Source organism: Nyctereutes procyonoides, unplaced genomic scaffold (genome assembly GCF_905146905.1).
Source record: "Nyctereutes procyonoides isolate TBG_1078 unplaced genomic scaffold, NYPRO_anot_genome, whole genome shotgun sequence".
In the NCBI taxonomy this organism is placed as follows: Eukaryota; Metazoa; Chordata; class Mammalia; order Carnivora; family Canidae; genus Nyctereutes; species Nyctereutes procyonoides.
The window spans coordinates 17,582,772-17,598,147 of NW_026575134.1; the positions used below are offsets into that span (position 1 = coordinate 17,582,772).

At 37.7% G+C, this 15,376-nt stretch overlaps 1 protein-coding gene across 2 annotated transcripts in view; it reads left to right on the top strand.

Annotated features, from left to right (window-relative positions):
* The window catches only part of PHTF2 (putative homeodomain transcription factor 2), a 114,072-nt gene that overhangs the window by 35,417 nt on the left and 63,279 nt on the right, over nucleotides 1-15,376 (top strand). The gene's annotated exons all lie outside the window — the stretch shown is intronic.

The window sequence follows — 15,376 nt, forward strand, 5'->3', positions numbered from 1 at the left end:
TTTTTTTCCATAATGGCTACAGACTTTTGAATAATCATCTATCTCTTTGATGCTTCAGGATTTTGTTTGGGGCTAAATATGTACAACACATTAGACTGATTATGTGCTGGAGGACATATTTGGCTTTCCTGAATAGTTTAGGTTACCTGATACTATTTTTATTTACCAAGCTTAAATTAGTTTCTTAACTTTATTGAGCTTAATTTGTCTAGATTATTGAGATGAGAATTTTTAAAGGTTGCTATGATAATTAAATGAGATAACATATATAAACACCAAGTGCAGTGTTGGTGTATAGTAGGTGTTCAATCTACTTACTGATTACCGAGTAGTAGTTCCTCTCTCTGTTCTCTTTTGCTAAATATGGAGTGTTGTTACTAATAATATATTTGGATAACTAAAGGTTTTGGTTAGTAGTTTTTCTAAACTGGACATTTTTGTATCTATTAGAAGACATTAGAAGGAAAACATTAGAAGAAGTGGTCAGATTTTTTTGTATTTTTGAGAATTCTGTTCTTGCATTTCATTGCTTTCTCCCTTATCCTTTGTTTTAACTTCTAGCACAAATTGGTTTTTTCTCAGCATATGTCATGTATTTGAGATCATTTTTTTCTTTCATGGCAAGGAGAGGTGTTTGGGGAAGGAACAAAACAAATGATGCTTTAAAAAGTGGATAGATTGGTGATCCCTGGGTGGCTCAGCAGTTTGGTGCCTGCCTTTGGTCCAGGGTGCGATCCTGGAGTCCCGGGATCGAGTCCCACGTCGGGCTTCTGGCATGGAGCCTGCTTCTCCCTCTGCCTGTGTCTCTGCCTCTCTCTCTCTCTCTCTCTCTGTCATGAATAAATAAATAAAATCTTAAAAAAAAAAAGTGGATAGAGTAGGGGTGCCTGGCTAGTTCTGTTGGTTAATCATCTGACTTTGGCTAAGGTCATGATGTTAGGGTCTTGGGGTCAGCCCCATCAAGCTTCGTGCTCAGCAGGGAGTCAGCTTGTCCCTCTCCTGATCCCTCTGCCCCAACCCCCTCTTTCTCTCTTTGTCTCTCTCTCAGATAAATAAATAAAATCTTTTTTTTTTAAGATTTTGTTTATTCGTAGAGACACAGTATTTGGTGAATTTTCTGAGTATCTTTCAGAGACCAAACTTTGTTTCATTTTTTACTCTTTCCAAGAAGTTCTTTAACTTTCACTGCAAATGGAATAGCAGTGGCTTTTTCTAGTACTTTCCTGATCAGTGTTTGTTTTTGTGTTTTAGTTACGGTTTTGGTTTAGAATGCATTGTGATTTATCTCTCTTCTTATTGCTGTGAATTTTCACTTCTATGGGCTTATTTCCATTTGGTTTTTTTTTTTTAAGATTTTATTTATTTATTCAGAGAGAGAGGGGCAGAGACACAGGCAGAGGGAGAAGCAGGCTCCATGCAGGGAGCCCAGCGTGGGACTCAATCCCGGGTCTCCAGGATCACGCCCTGGGCCGAAGGTGCTAAACCGCTGAGCCACCCGGGCTGCCCCCATTTGTTGTTTAATCAGGTAGTAGAATTGTAGGTAGATTAATTATATTGCTCTGAAGTAAAAATCAGAGGGAAAGCTCAATGGCAGAGGGAGAAGCAGACCCCATGCAGGGACCCCGACATGCGACTCAATCCCGGAACCCTGGGATCACACCCTGGGCTGAAGGCGGCGCTAAACTGCTGAGCCACCCAGGCTGCCCTGAACTGATTTTTCAAACATATCTTTAAATGATTGAGAAACCTTCATTTCTTTCCTTCTCTCTTTCCTTCTCCCTCCTTTCCTTCCTCCTGTGCCTGTTTGCCTGAAGCTATCCCTGAGATTGCCTTATGGTAGAATCTAACTTTTTTTTTTTTTAATTTATTCATGATAGACAGAAAGAGAGAGAGAGAAAGAGGCAGAGACACAGGCAGAGGGAGAAGCAGGCTCCGTGCAGGGAGCCCGACAATGGGACTTGATCCCGAGTCTCCAGGATCAGGCTCTGGACTGAAGGCAGCCTGAACTGCTGAGCCACCCAGGGATCCCCAGAATCTAACTTCTTACTAAGGAATCAGAAATGTATAGACAGAAAAGACCTGGGAAAGTAGCCATTCTAATATTTTGAGTTTACAAATGAAGACACTGAGAGATAAGGAACAGGGTTTGGTTTTGTTTTTTAAATCTAGAGATCTTGTCAGCTGTACCACGAGTTATAGAATTTTCACTTTTTGAATGAGTAGAAACTGTGCTTAATTGAGATAACCAATTAAATGCCTATGGGTAAAAAAAAAAGGGGGGGAATAGAGGGTGGGGAGAACCTTGCACTGTTCCCTAGCAGTATCCTGAGTTGCTACCCAGTAATGTTTACCGACTCCAAGGAGACCTATATTCAGTACCTCTGAGTATAAAAGTACGGGTTTCACAAAAACACTTCCAGTAGAAAATTCTGTATCTATTTTTAAAGTTTTTGCAACATCTTTTTACCATGTTTAGACACTGTGACTACATAAATACCAAAATGGTTAGTAGTATTTATGTTTGTCCTCTTTAGAAAAGGAGTATTTGGTAACAGAAGGTTTTTGTTTTTGTTTTGGAAGTACTTTGATAGGTCAGAAGTAGGAATTTGTACATAGGACATAACTTCTTTGAAATGCTGTGGTTCTCTTATTTGCTTATGACTTTTTTTTCACCTTTTGGATAAATGAAGAAAGTTATTCCATTAAAAGGAAACATCTATTTGCTTGCAGGAGTTGCCAGGTACAGTGCCTAATCATTAAAATAGTTGTTTACACAGGTATAAGGAAATCCAAGAAACACTGTTATTCAACTAGAGTTGAAGTTTTTAATGGGTAAAGTTTCTTTATGCCCCCTTGGGAGTTGGGGAAAAATTATTTTATGACACACTGGAAAACTAGTTTCTAACCCTTTTCATTTTCTGATGAATAGATTTAAAATAGAAATGTTACTCAAGGATATGATGTTTGCCAGTTATATTCCAAATATCTTGCCTTCAATTTATCTTTAACCATGGTAACAGACATAGTGGTGAAATAAGTTGGTAGTTTGCCACTGGCTGCCTAAAATTAGGTGAATGTACAAGCTTTGAAAAGGCCCGAGAGTGTCTGAAACACTGGTGTTAACCTGCTGTGTGTTTATAGTGCCACAAAGAGTAACATTTATAAATGCTGTTTGACAGAGTAACTTAAAAGCCAGATTGCTCTTTGCCATATAGCCCTAGGATTTATTCAGATAAAAGCTGTTTTTTTTTAAATCTTTATTTTTTATTTTATTTTATTTTTTTATTATTTACGATAGTCACAGAGAGAGAGAGCGAGAGAGGCAGAGACACAGGCAGAGGGAGAAGCAGGCTCCATGCACCGGGAGCCTGATGTGGGATTCGATCCCGGGTCTCCAGGATCGCGCCCTGAGCCAAAGGCAGGCGCCAAACCGCTGCGCCACCCAGGGATCCCAGATAAAAGCTGTTAATTCAACACTAAGGAGTGATTCATAAGAATAAAACGCTGAAGAGGGTATACAACTTAAACATTTCTCATTCAGATTTTTGCTTAAAATTAATATCTTTATTAAGTGGATATGTTATACTTGTTCATTTAGAGTGGAGTCTTGAGTTTGCTTTCTGTTTTAGGTGTCCTCCCTACCACACCCCATGATGGGATAAGAAATACAAAGAGTTCTGGTTTACCTTTTTTTTAAAGATGTTATTTATTTTTTCATGAGAGAGACAGAGAGGAGCAGAGACACAGGCAGAGGGAGAAGCAGGCTCCCTGCAGGGAGCCCAACATGGGACTCATCCTGGGACCCCAGGGTCATGACCTGAGCCAAAGGCAGACGCTCAGCCACTGAGCCACCCAGGGGCCCTGGTTTACCTTGTTTATAAGGAAGTGGGTTGGTATGTGGCTCTAACCAGGTAAAAACATTATAAAGAGAAAAGTCAGGTGGCCTTATTAAAATTTAATTCTTTTAGAGCTTTAGGGAATAAGAAGATGAGGTCATATTTTTCCTATCTCAAAGTGGTAGACAGCAGGATATATTTTTTAATTACTGCTTTATGGTCGCTGTAACACTTTGTTATGTGATCTATTTTTATTTACTGGTAGAAAACTAAGGAAGTTGCTAGGTGAAGCCTTACTACTTTGACTTCCTGTAGGGAAAATTCAGTACATTTAGTTTTACCAGTATAGTTTGACTTTTAGGATCAAAGACTTTTATTACCGGGATGTTCTCTCTCTCTCTCTCTCTCTCTCTCTCTCTCTCTCTCTCTCTCTCTCTCTCTCCCCCTGGCAGAATTTGCAACTCTCTGTACTTAAATAACATTTATGGTGGACCCATTAGGTATCAAGCACTGAGTACTTAGCTCTGCTTCATGGGGGAATCAAAATGCAAATAACTATGATGCTTTATGATAAATGCTACAATAGAATTATTCTTAAAGTGCTGTGAGAAGTCACATAAAGTTCTGTCTAAATTTGTTTTGCCATCACCATTCTGTTACATTTATATCCTAAATATTTTTCAGATTTGCTAATGATCCCCCTTCCTTCATTATTTCTTCTTGTTCCAGTTAAATATCTTCTCTTCAAAACCACCAGAGTGATTTATCTTAAATAAAAATTTGAGCTTGTCTTTACCTACTGAATAACAGTCTCCTAAGACTTCGTCTCACATGTGGAGAAACTCCCAAGTTTCTTCACAAAGGAATTTTTAAAAAATCTAATTTCAGTTAGCTTCCTAGCCTCATCCAGCCTTTAGCTTTTATTCACTAACTCCAACCTCCGTCAAATACAACTTTTTGAAGTCTCCCGATGCTGGTTTTTACCTTATTGCCCCACATCTGCTTTTTTTTTTTTAAATCTAACTGAAATTGATCCTTAAAACTCAAAGCTGGTCTTCTCCCTCAAGGATATCTTTCCTAATCCTGTTGGGAAAGAATTAGGTCCCAAACTAGTTCCTATACTAGCTCTCTTGTGTGTGCTCTGTTCATGGCAGAAGGTAGTACTCTTTTTTTTTTTTTTAACTTTGATTCTCTCTCTCCTTTTTTTTTTTAAGATTATTTATTTATTTATGACACACACACACACACACACACACACACACACACACACGAGGGGCAGAGACACAGGCAGAGGGAGAAGCAGGCTCCATGCAGGGAGCCCGACACAGGACTCGATCCTGGGTCTCCAGGATTACGTGCTGGGCCAAAGGCAGATGCTCTACCGCTGAGCCACCCAGGCATCCCAATTCTTTCTCTTTTCACAGCTATATAAAGTAGCATGGTACTTACCTACCGTCCTTCAAATATCAACACTATTGTTTGGTTGTTTTTAATTATCATTGTGAAATCTTGGCTTCAAGATATTTGATGTGATTCAGCCTGTTGGCAGTTACTCATGCTCAGGTGGTCCTCTCTTGCTACTAGGAGCCTATTCAGGTGGCTTCTGAGTCTCTAGTTATATTGTTATTCCTTTGAAGAAACAAATTTGAAATGGGATCAATTCTTTCTGCATATAGACAGGGAAAACCACAGGGAGATCCTGATCCTTTTTACCACCCTAGATAGAAACAGTGTTGGTGGTATAGTTATAAACTAAATTCTTTCTGCTCCATCTAAGAGCAATTATAGGGAACTCTTTTTATGTAAATTCAGTTTTTCTTCTACCTCTTTGTTGTATTTTGTGTATTTGTGGGGATCATGACCTGAGCCAAAGGCAGATGCTCAACCACTGAGCCACCCAGGCCCCCTCATTTCTCAATTTATTGGACTTAGTTTTTTTTCCCCTGTTTGTGGAACTTACTTAGGAAAATGCTGGCCAAGTTACATAAAAGAATGTGGTGCAGTGGAAAGGGCATGGAGTTGTAAATCAGAACTTGAGTTTCTGCTCCAACATACTAGGTGTAGAACTCTGACACCTTTTAAAGTCTCAGTTGTCTCATCAGTACAAGAAGTTAATTCTGGTCTGTACAGCATAAGATTGCAAATCCTTTTATAAAGCACTTGACAGAAATTGATACTTTTGTACAGTCTTAGTGTCAGGATAAATAGTTCATTATAAATTTTACAAATACTGTAAGTGAATATTTTATTTCTTCCTCTGAGGCCTAAATATCCATACTAAAGATTAAAGGTGTAACTTCTGTAGACATACTTGAGTCAGTAGCAGTTTTATAGCCTTCTGGATTCTTACAATTACAGTATACCTTTTTTTCTCTTCTTTTTTTTTTAATATTTATTTGAGAGGATGAGAGAGGGAGACCACACACATGCATCTGGGGCATAGGGGAGGGGCAGAGGGAGAGAGAGAGAGAATCACTCAAGCAGACTCCCCAGTGAGCTTGGAGCCCAATGTGGAGTTCCATCCCAGGACCCCAAGATCATGACATGAGCTGAAAGCAAGAATCGGCTGCCCAACCAACTGAGCCACTGAGGTGCCCTACCGCATACCTTTTCTTGACCAATGATGATGGTGGTCCAACTCCCTTAGATTCTTATTCTGAGGAATCTGGACTAAGCACCTAAAAGCAATGTATCTTAAGTTTTTTTCTCCATTTTAATCTTATACTGTATAGATAAATGGAAAGAAGCCAAACAATATTAATGTATTTGATTTTGAATAATTTATATCTGTTTCATGGTCTCATTTTTTATTTCAAGTGATTGAATTAACAGCAATAATGTCAGGTATTTTCTAAATTACAAGTATAATTAAATAACCAACATATGTTAATACTTTTGGCATTGAAATTGCCTCAAAAAATGGAACACATTTTTATGCTATTTGTAGTACACTGTTAGAAATATGTAAACAAGGAAAATACTGTGGTCTTGATTGGTATTATGTACACATGGTTTAGTCAGAGTTATGTTTGAGAATAATAAACCAGAATATACCCTATGATAAATACTGAAAGAATGCACATAAGGCATATGTGTTCCTTCCTTGTCTCATGCTGCAGTATGAAGGAAAAGGAAGCATTGGGCAATTCATCCAAATGACATAATAGCTAACTTTTATTGAGCTCTTATGTGTCTGTTACTATTGTTAGCTCAATATGTAGTAGCACATTGAATCCTCATAGTTACCATGATTAGTATTAACTGTTTTACATATTTTAAGAGCTGAATAATTTGTACTTCATGAAGTTTGGTGTATTCTCATTTGCTTTTTTAGCAGGGTCTGATCACTTCCCTACTGGCGACGCAGCCAGGGAGAAACAAAAGAGATAGGACTATCTAACAGGGGCTAGGGGTTAAATGCCACTCTTCATAGGTACCTGTTAGCGAACAGAGCCAAGACAAGAGGACATAGGTAGGTTTTGTGTAAGGTTGTGAATGAAAATACTGGTAGGTAGTTACTGGCTCAGCTGTGGAGCCAATCACCAGAATTTGAATTCCTGTATTCTACTTATGTTTAACTTTGTATAATTTAAGTTTTTCTAACTGTGCAATAGGGATACAATAATATCTATTTCATAGAGTTGTGAGGATTAAATGAGTTAGTACATGGAACACGTGTCTGGTGCTTGATAAATAATAAATGCTAACTATTATTATTATTAACAATATTAATTGCCTTGGCTGACAAGAACCTGGAAACCAGAAACCCTAATATCTTTCATCAACCCGGGGTGGGGCCTTCTATCCGGCTGGGTCCCAATCAGTCTATGGTTATTTTAGAGATAGGCTCTAACTGTGATCTTGGGTGGTATAAAAGTTGTTTGTTTTCAGTATTACCTGATACCAACACTTTTTTTACTTTTATTTTCAAATTACCCATAATTTTAATACATACTATTTCTCAGACAAAACCCCTGATAAAGATGTTGTATGAATTCTCAGGAGGAAAAGTTTGGGGAGAGATTTTGTTTAAAAATGGGAAAATTCTTCAGAAATCTCTCTTTACTATAATAAATGAGAAAACCCAGAGAAATCAAAGTAATTTGACTGAAGTCATTGAGTTAGTAAGTAGTGAGGCTGGATTTAGTCCTGTGCCCTTACTAACTAATTAGTTCTCCTGCTTTTATTTTTATTTTTATTATTATTTTTTTATTTTTAAAGATTTTATTTATTCATGAGAGACACACAGAGAGAGAGAGGCAGAGACACAGGCAGATGGAGAAGCAGGCTTCATGCAAGGAGCCCAATGCAGGACTCGATCTTGGAGTCCTGAGCCAAAGACAGATGCTCAACTGCTGAGCAACTCAGGCATCCCAGTTCTCTTGCTTTTAAGAAGAAATAATAAAGCAAATTATTTTAGAGTGAATATAGGTTTTCTGATTTTATTTCATTTTGTAAAGAGGATAATGTCTTAAGTTGGTCATGTAATAGGACTAGATTCCATTTTTTAAATTGCTTTATAGAAGGATTTTTTTCCCTGAAAGCAAATACTGTGATATCAACAGACTATAGTTTGATATTGTTAGGTTTTTAAAATCAAATCAATCTCTGTGTGTGTGTATTTCCCTTTAAACACTTGTCATGTTATTTTTACTTAAAGAAATTTTACAGAAATATAGCTGTTCTTTTTCTACAAAACAGTTTTATTGATGCTAAATAAGTGCCATAAAATGCACTTGTTTTAAGTATCCAATTCAATAATTCTTACTGGGATGCCTGGGTAAGCATCCAACTCTTAATTTTGGCTTAGGTTCTGAACTCGGGGTCATGAGATCTAGCCCTGCATCAGGCTCTGCACTCAGCCTCTGTTGTAGCATGTTTGAGTACTACTTCTTTTTTTTTTTTTTTTATTGCCCAGTAGGATCCCATTGTGCCACATTTTTTTAATTCACAATTGATGGACATTTGTATTGTTTCTAGTTTTTGACTGTTATGACTAATGCAGGCATAAGCATTTATGTAGAGATCTTTATATGTATATATATTTTCATTTCTCTTGGGTGGGTAAGTAGAAGTAAAAGTACCAGGTCATAACTGTCAAACTTTCAGAGCGGCTACTTCACCATACATTCCTACAAGCAGTGTATGAGGATTCTAGCTTCTCTACATCCTTGCCAGTATGTTATTATTTGTCCTTTTTTGCCACTTTAGTAGGAGTGAAGTAGTGTCTCATAGGTTAATTTGCATAGATGTTTCTTTTCCTTGATTGTTTATTTTGGGTATTATAATTTTACTTCAAAATTACTGTAGCTTTAGAAATTCTGGAAGAGACTGGCATGATTGTCTTTGCCATGTGAAGTGTTGGTTTCGCAGAAAAAATTCTGACTCCATCCTTGAAATAAAGTCTTTGAATTGTGATTTTAAATTTAGGTCTCTTCAGGTAAAATCAAAGGGAAAGAGAGTGATTACTTGTCACAAAAACAATAATCAATCTAGTTGGTTGGCATATTACTGATCATTTACTTTAGCTCTGCCAATGACTAGTTGAGTTGTAGGGTTTTTTTTTTTTTTTATCTTGATCTTACCTATTATTAAATAGCACTCCATTTTCTTGAAAGTGTGATGATAGTTGATGAAGTAGTCATAGAATTTTCTTTCCCCTTTCTGGTATATCTAAGAAAACATATCAAATGATTGATCTCATTTGGCAAAAGTGTTCATTTCTTCATCTTCTTAGGTTGGGCAATAAAAGGTATAGTAACATAAATATTTAATCTACAGTTTGGAGATGCCTAGGTGGCTTAGTGGATAAGTGTCTGCCTTTGACTCAGGTCGTGATCCCAGGGTCCTGGGATCGAGTCCTATTTCAGGCTGCTCTGGGGAGCCTGCTTCTCCCTTTGCTTGTGTTTCTGCCTCTCTCTCTTTCTGTCTCTCATGAATAAATAAATAAAATATTTTTTAAAATCTATAGTTTGATGCAGTAAGACATTTATAGAATTTTCCTTTTGGTTTTACTTAAATTGATGAGACCCTGTTTTAAAGAATTTACAAGGTGTACAGAACTTTAAAACAAGTTGCATTTTGGGGTTAATTCATGCCCAATACCTATTAAACAGTACAGTTGAGAGGACATTATAAAAAGGAAATGTTTCCTTTTTTTCCTCTCAGTCTACCTCAGGTGCCTTGGTGGGAATGTTTTCCACTCTTCCAGGATGGCTTAGAGCCTCCACTGTGCACAAGGTGTAATAAAATTGGACTTTTAATTATAATCATGAATACAAAGAGAAAATGATAGCTCTTCTTGGGCATGTGATTAATTAAAAACAAATCTTGGCAAGTGAAAGAATGGATATATCTGAAATAGGTGGTATGTTTACTTATTTTCTTTTTTGTTTGTTTACTTATTTTCTAAACAGTTTGAAGTGGTTTCTGCTACTAAGACACAGCAGTTTTCACAGATTGCTATTATTTTGAGAAAAGACAACTAAGATTTGTCTTAGGAAGGTAGCATTGTGTAATGTTAGATTACACAACATCTGTGTAACATCTGTGTCTGTAGATGGGATCCAAATTCTGTATCTTAAAAGTTGTGTGACCATGAGCATGTTGTTTCTCTCTCTCTCTGAGACTCAATTTCTTGATTTTTAAAATAGAAGTGAAAATGTTGACTTATGAATGGCTTATGAGAAAATTCCAGCACAGTGTCTGAGAGCTTTTAAAATAAACATTCCCTTTCATGTTGACACAATTTGTATTTGTACCACACACAGATAAGATAACTCCATGAGTCTTAATAACTTAGAAAGCAATCGCATTAAAACAAAGACAAAAAAACCAAGGCCCTTGGGGCCAGCCATCTTTTGTTTGAATCTGGTTCTGTCATTTGCTGTCTTGTGACTTTGGGCAAGTTATAGAACTTCTCTAGATCTGTTAAATTTTCTTTAAAATTGAAGTAACACTGTCTATGTCAAGGATTGTTATGAGGATTAAATGACATTGTATAAGTAAAGTAGTTGGCCCAGAGCTTCCTCTGTCATGGGTGTTGTACTAGGTGAATAAGAGCAGGTGACATTTACTGAACACTTACTGTGTGCTACACACTTGACATGCATGTAGTACTTGACATGCATGTAGTCTTCACAACGGGCCTAAGAAATAGGCATTCCTGTCATAGTCCTGATTTTATAATTGAGGAAACTAAGATTCAGAGAAGTCTGACAGTTTGCTTGGGGCCACCCAGAGAATGCACAATAGAGCCAGAATTTAAACCCAGGGGCAGTGGGCTACAGATTCTATACACTTTAACTGATAGTGATGCCACTCCCAACTTTACAGCCAAATGTGGCCTATTTCTTCTGCCACTTTTTCCTCTCCTGGCTGTGGGGCACTCAGATAGTTGTAGGTAATGGCATTAAATATGCCTTTTGTGGGATCCCTGGGTGGCGCAGTGGTTTAGCGCCTGCCTTTGACTCAGGGCGCGATCCTGGAGACCTGGGATCAAATCCCACGTCGGGCTCCCGGTGCATGGAGCCTGCTTCTCCCTCTGCCTATGTCTCTGCCTCTCTCTCTCTCTCTCTCTCTCTCTGTGTGACTATCATAAATAAATAAAAATTAAAAATAAAAAAAAAATATGCCTTTTGTGTCTTGTTCCTTGCCTGGACTGCAGTATGTGAAGAAACAGCAAATGTTCGGTAAATGAAGCAGCAATGATTGTTAATACTACTATTGATTTCACCAGAATGTATTTGCCTCGTCTTTTGGAAGTCTTGCACGTATACTGACTAGCTTGGTTTTGGTCAGTGTTACTTAACTGAGTACATCAACTTTCATAAATGCATGTTTGGCTACATGACCTGTGTTGTCAGTGAAAGCCTTTTCTTGGACTAGGTAGAGCTTTATTTTAAAAAGTTGTTTAAAATAGTTTAATAATTTAACTATTTTTAACAAAATCAAATTTTATTTAATAAATTGTTGAGATAAAATTTACTCAGAAATTCAAATAATTATTAAGTAATGTTAAATTTTAAGAGTTTGGCTATAAAAGCTTTAAAACCTGGGGATTAATGTTATAACTTTATTAAATAGAATTTTAGCATTTACCCTGGATAATGTGTTTCGACCCTCTGTTTAATTCATGAAGTAAGGCACATTTGAATTATTTCATGTGATTGATAAAAGCCACTAATGATCTTTTTTTTCCTCATTAGCAAGGAAGGTCTTCATAATTCATGATGCCAGATTAGGTTAAGTGGAAAAGCAGAAGTTAAATTATCTTTGCCAAGATGACTTCTTGAGAAAGGTTATTAATTGGGCAGTACCTTGATTAATAAATCCACTGAGAATGTACTGCCATGTACCAGCAAGTTGGAAAATAAACAATCTTCTTAAATTATGCAGAGCCGTGTTGGTTTGCATTAACAGCAATGTTCTCATTAAAGTTGGGCTAGGAAAAAACACCACCGTGTTCTGCTTCTACTTTTCACTACACACGTCAACTGCGCCAACAGCAACAGCCAACACCTGGGAAGGAAAGGCAAAAAGCAGTCCTGTGTTGAGCCCCTTAGCAGGAGAATTTCTAGAAACTTGTCTGTAAGGCTTTGTTGTTTTAATTTTATTTTTCTTTATTAGCCAACCGTCTGTCTGTCTTGTTCATCTGACATTAGTAATGGGGAGAGAATCTGATTGGCTCACCGTGAGTCAGCTGTCTAGCTTTGGATCACTATGAAAGAGGGGTGTGTGCAGGATCAGATGACGCAGACCTGGTTCTCCGCCTTGCCCCTCACAGAATAGCAGGCCTTCAGGATAGCAGTTCTTCATGCTCAGTGACTGAATGATTTTACTTAAGTATAAATGAGAGACAGGTATTGAATCAAGTAGGTACTTGCTTTTTAATCTTAAAGATTATGTCCTTTTAAAGAGGGGCTTGGCATTTGAAGATTATTAAGGGACCCTGAAATCACACTGTATCTAGTAAATCTCTGAAGGTTTATTTTTTCAATCTCTTGGGAACTAGGGAGGCACAGAAAACAGGAATCAGAGGGGACTTGTCCATGGCAGCTTCTTTTTCTCATATGGCTGGTTCCTGATGGTTGCTCGAGAGGCCAAAAAGCTGCTGATGGCCTAAGAACTTGGAGTTGGCTCCAGAACTTGGAGTTCTCTCAGTTCCACCATGTAACCATTTACTGGGCTCCCTTCCCTCCTTTCCCCCCCTTTTCTATGTGAACCATTTGAATTCCTTCCATCACCACCTGATGCAGTTGAAGTTACCCTTCTGCCACAAGAGTCCCATTAGAATGTTGCTGTTTTCTGGGCCACTTGGTATATATTAGCATCTTGATTCTTTAACTCATTGTCCCCCCCTTATATCCTAGGATGTAGGAGTCTCTCTGCACTTTTACAGTCATAGACTTGACAGTTTTGTTATTAAACTATACCTTTTTTTTTAAAATTAAGGTATAACTTCTTGGCTGAAATTTCCATTCTATAACTCATAGGAAAAACTTTATTTTCATAATGATACTTAATGAAATTGGTTTTGTGCAGTGGCATTTACTTCCTTAGCACCCAGCACTGTTCCATGAGGAAATGTATTCAGGGGGATCCCTGGGTGGCTCAGTGGTTTGGCGCCTGCCTTTGGACCAGGGCGCGATCCTGGAGTCCCGGGATCGAGTCCCACATCAGGCTCCTGGCATGGAGCCTGCTTTTCCCTCTGCCTGTGTTTCTGCCTCTCTCTCTCTGTCTATCATGAATGAATAATAAATAAATAAATAAATAAATAAATAAATAAATAAATAAATAAATAAATAAAAGATGCTCTACCTACTTCTGCTTCACTCTTAAGCACCACTCACCTGGGCATTTCAAAAAAAAAAAAAAGGAAATGTATTCAAAAGCATCTAGCCCAGTGCCTAACACTTGATATTACTGCCATATTAGCTTTTATTTTCTCTTGATATTTTATCATGATTTAAAATTAATATATGTTGGGGCATCTGGGTGGTGTCGTTCGGTTGACTTATGCATCTGACTCTTGGTTTCAGCTCAGGTCATGATCTCATGGTCATGGGATTCAGCCCCTGGTCTGACTCTATACTTAGTGCGGAGTCTGCTTAGAATTCTCTCTCCCCTGCCTCTACCCCTTCTCCTTATCACTGCTCTCTTAAATCTTTTTTTTTTTTTTTAAGTAATGTCTATCATAGGAAAAGTGAAAAATGCAGGCAAATATAAAGTCACACAATTGCCCTACTGTTAACCTTGTGAATTTCCCCCAACAAAATTAGGATCATATTGTATTTAGTTTTTCTGCTATCTTGTTTTCATGTAGCATACCAAAAATATTTTTTTCACATCACTGAATATCCTTTTAAACAAAATTTTAATGAGCATAATATTCTATTGTATAAATATGCCATAATTTAATTTTTAAACCCTTCCTGTTTACATATAGTATTCATGTCATCAAACTAATCTTTTATTTCTTTAATAGCTTTATAGGTAGAGATTTCTGAATAAACAGGGGTGAACATTTTCAGACTATCAAGACATCAGTATCCACCTATGTGACCAGACTCTCATCTCATTTGCCATCCCATTCTATATATGGATATCCTTTTCATCCCATTCACACTTTTTATTCTAGACCTCTTCATCTTTCTTGGGCTCTGGCACCCCCCATTAGGATATTCTCCAATTGAATGTCCTCCTCATCATGCATAGGTTTCAATACCCTCTCTGTGCTGGGTTGTCCCAAAATGTGGTTACCTTTCTCACCATGCTCAGGCTCTGAGTCCCCATAGCCCACAAGACCCCCTTTATACCCCACTTGGGCTGATACCTCACACCTAGCCACACCCATGTGTCAGACACTCTGACACCCTGCTTTAGGCCCCTGTGGTTCTCCCCTAATGACATTAGCACTGGATTGTTCAGGAAAGGCAGAAGAAAGGCAAAGGACACTATACAGTTGGAAGATTTATTGAGGCACCTTGCCAGTTGCATGGCATCATGCCTGGCATAGTGTAGGTATCTGGTGGCAGGGTATACAGGCATGTGTTTGATTCTTCCCCTCCTGATTCTGGTCTCAGTGGTATAGGGAAAAATACAATCATCACCCAGTAGACTTTTTTATTGTCCCCCATTCTCCAAACTCCAAACTTCTATATCTTGGCTCATGCCTTTGCCTCCTATTTAAATGAAATCAAGGTTGTTTGACATGAACATGTTTAACTACCTAAGCACCTCAAAACATTTCAGTATTTTCAGCTCTAATTTTACTTCCTTTCTTGAAACTCTTTCCTCCTTTTGCTTTTATTAGTTTATTGTCCCACTTTTCTTCCTTCTTGTCTAATTTTTCTAAGTCTTGTTAACCTGACTTTGATACATCTCCCCTCCCAGTGGATATTTATCTTTCTTAGTATTTTGTCCTTGATCTCCTGAATCATTTCTATCTCCCTAGATTATCATTAACTACAGATAATCCAAACACCGAGTTTTTGCTCCTGAGTTCCAGTTTTCATACCTTCCCAATTCTTTGACTCTAG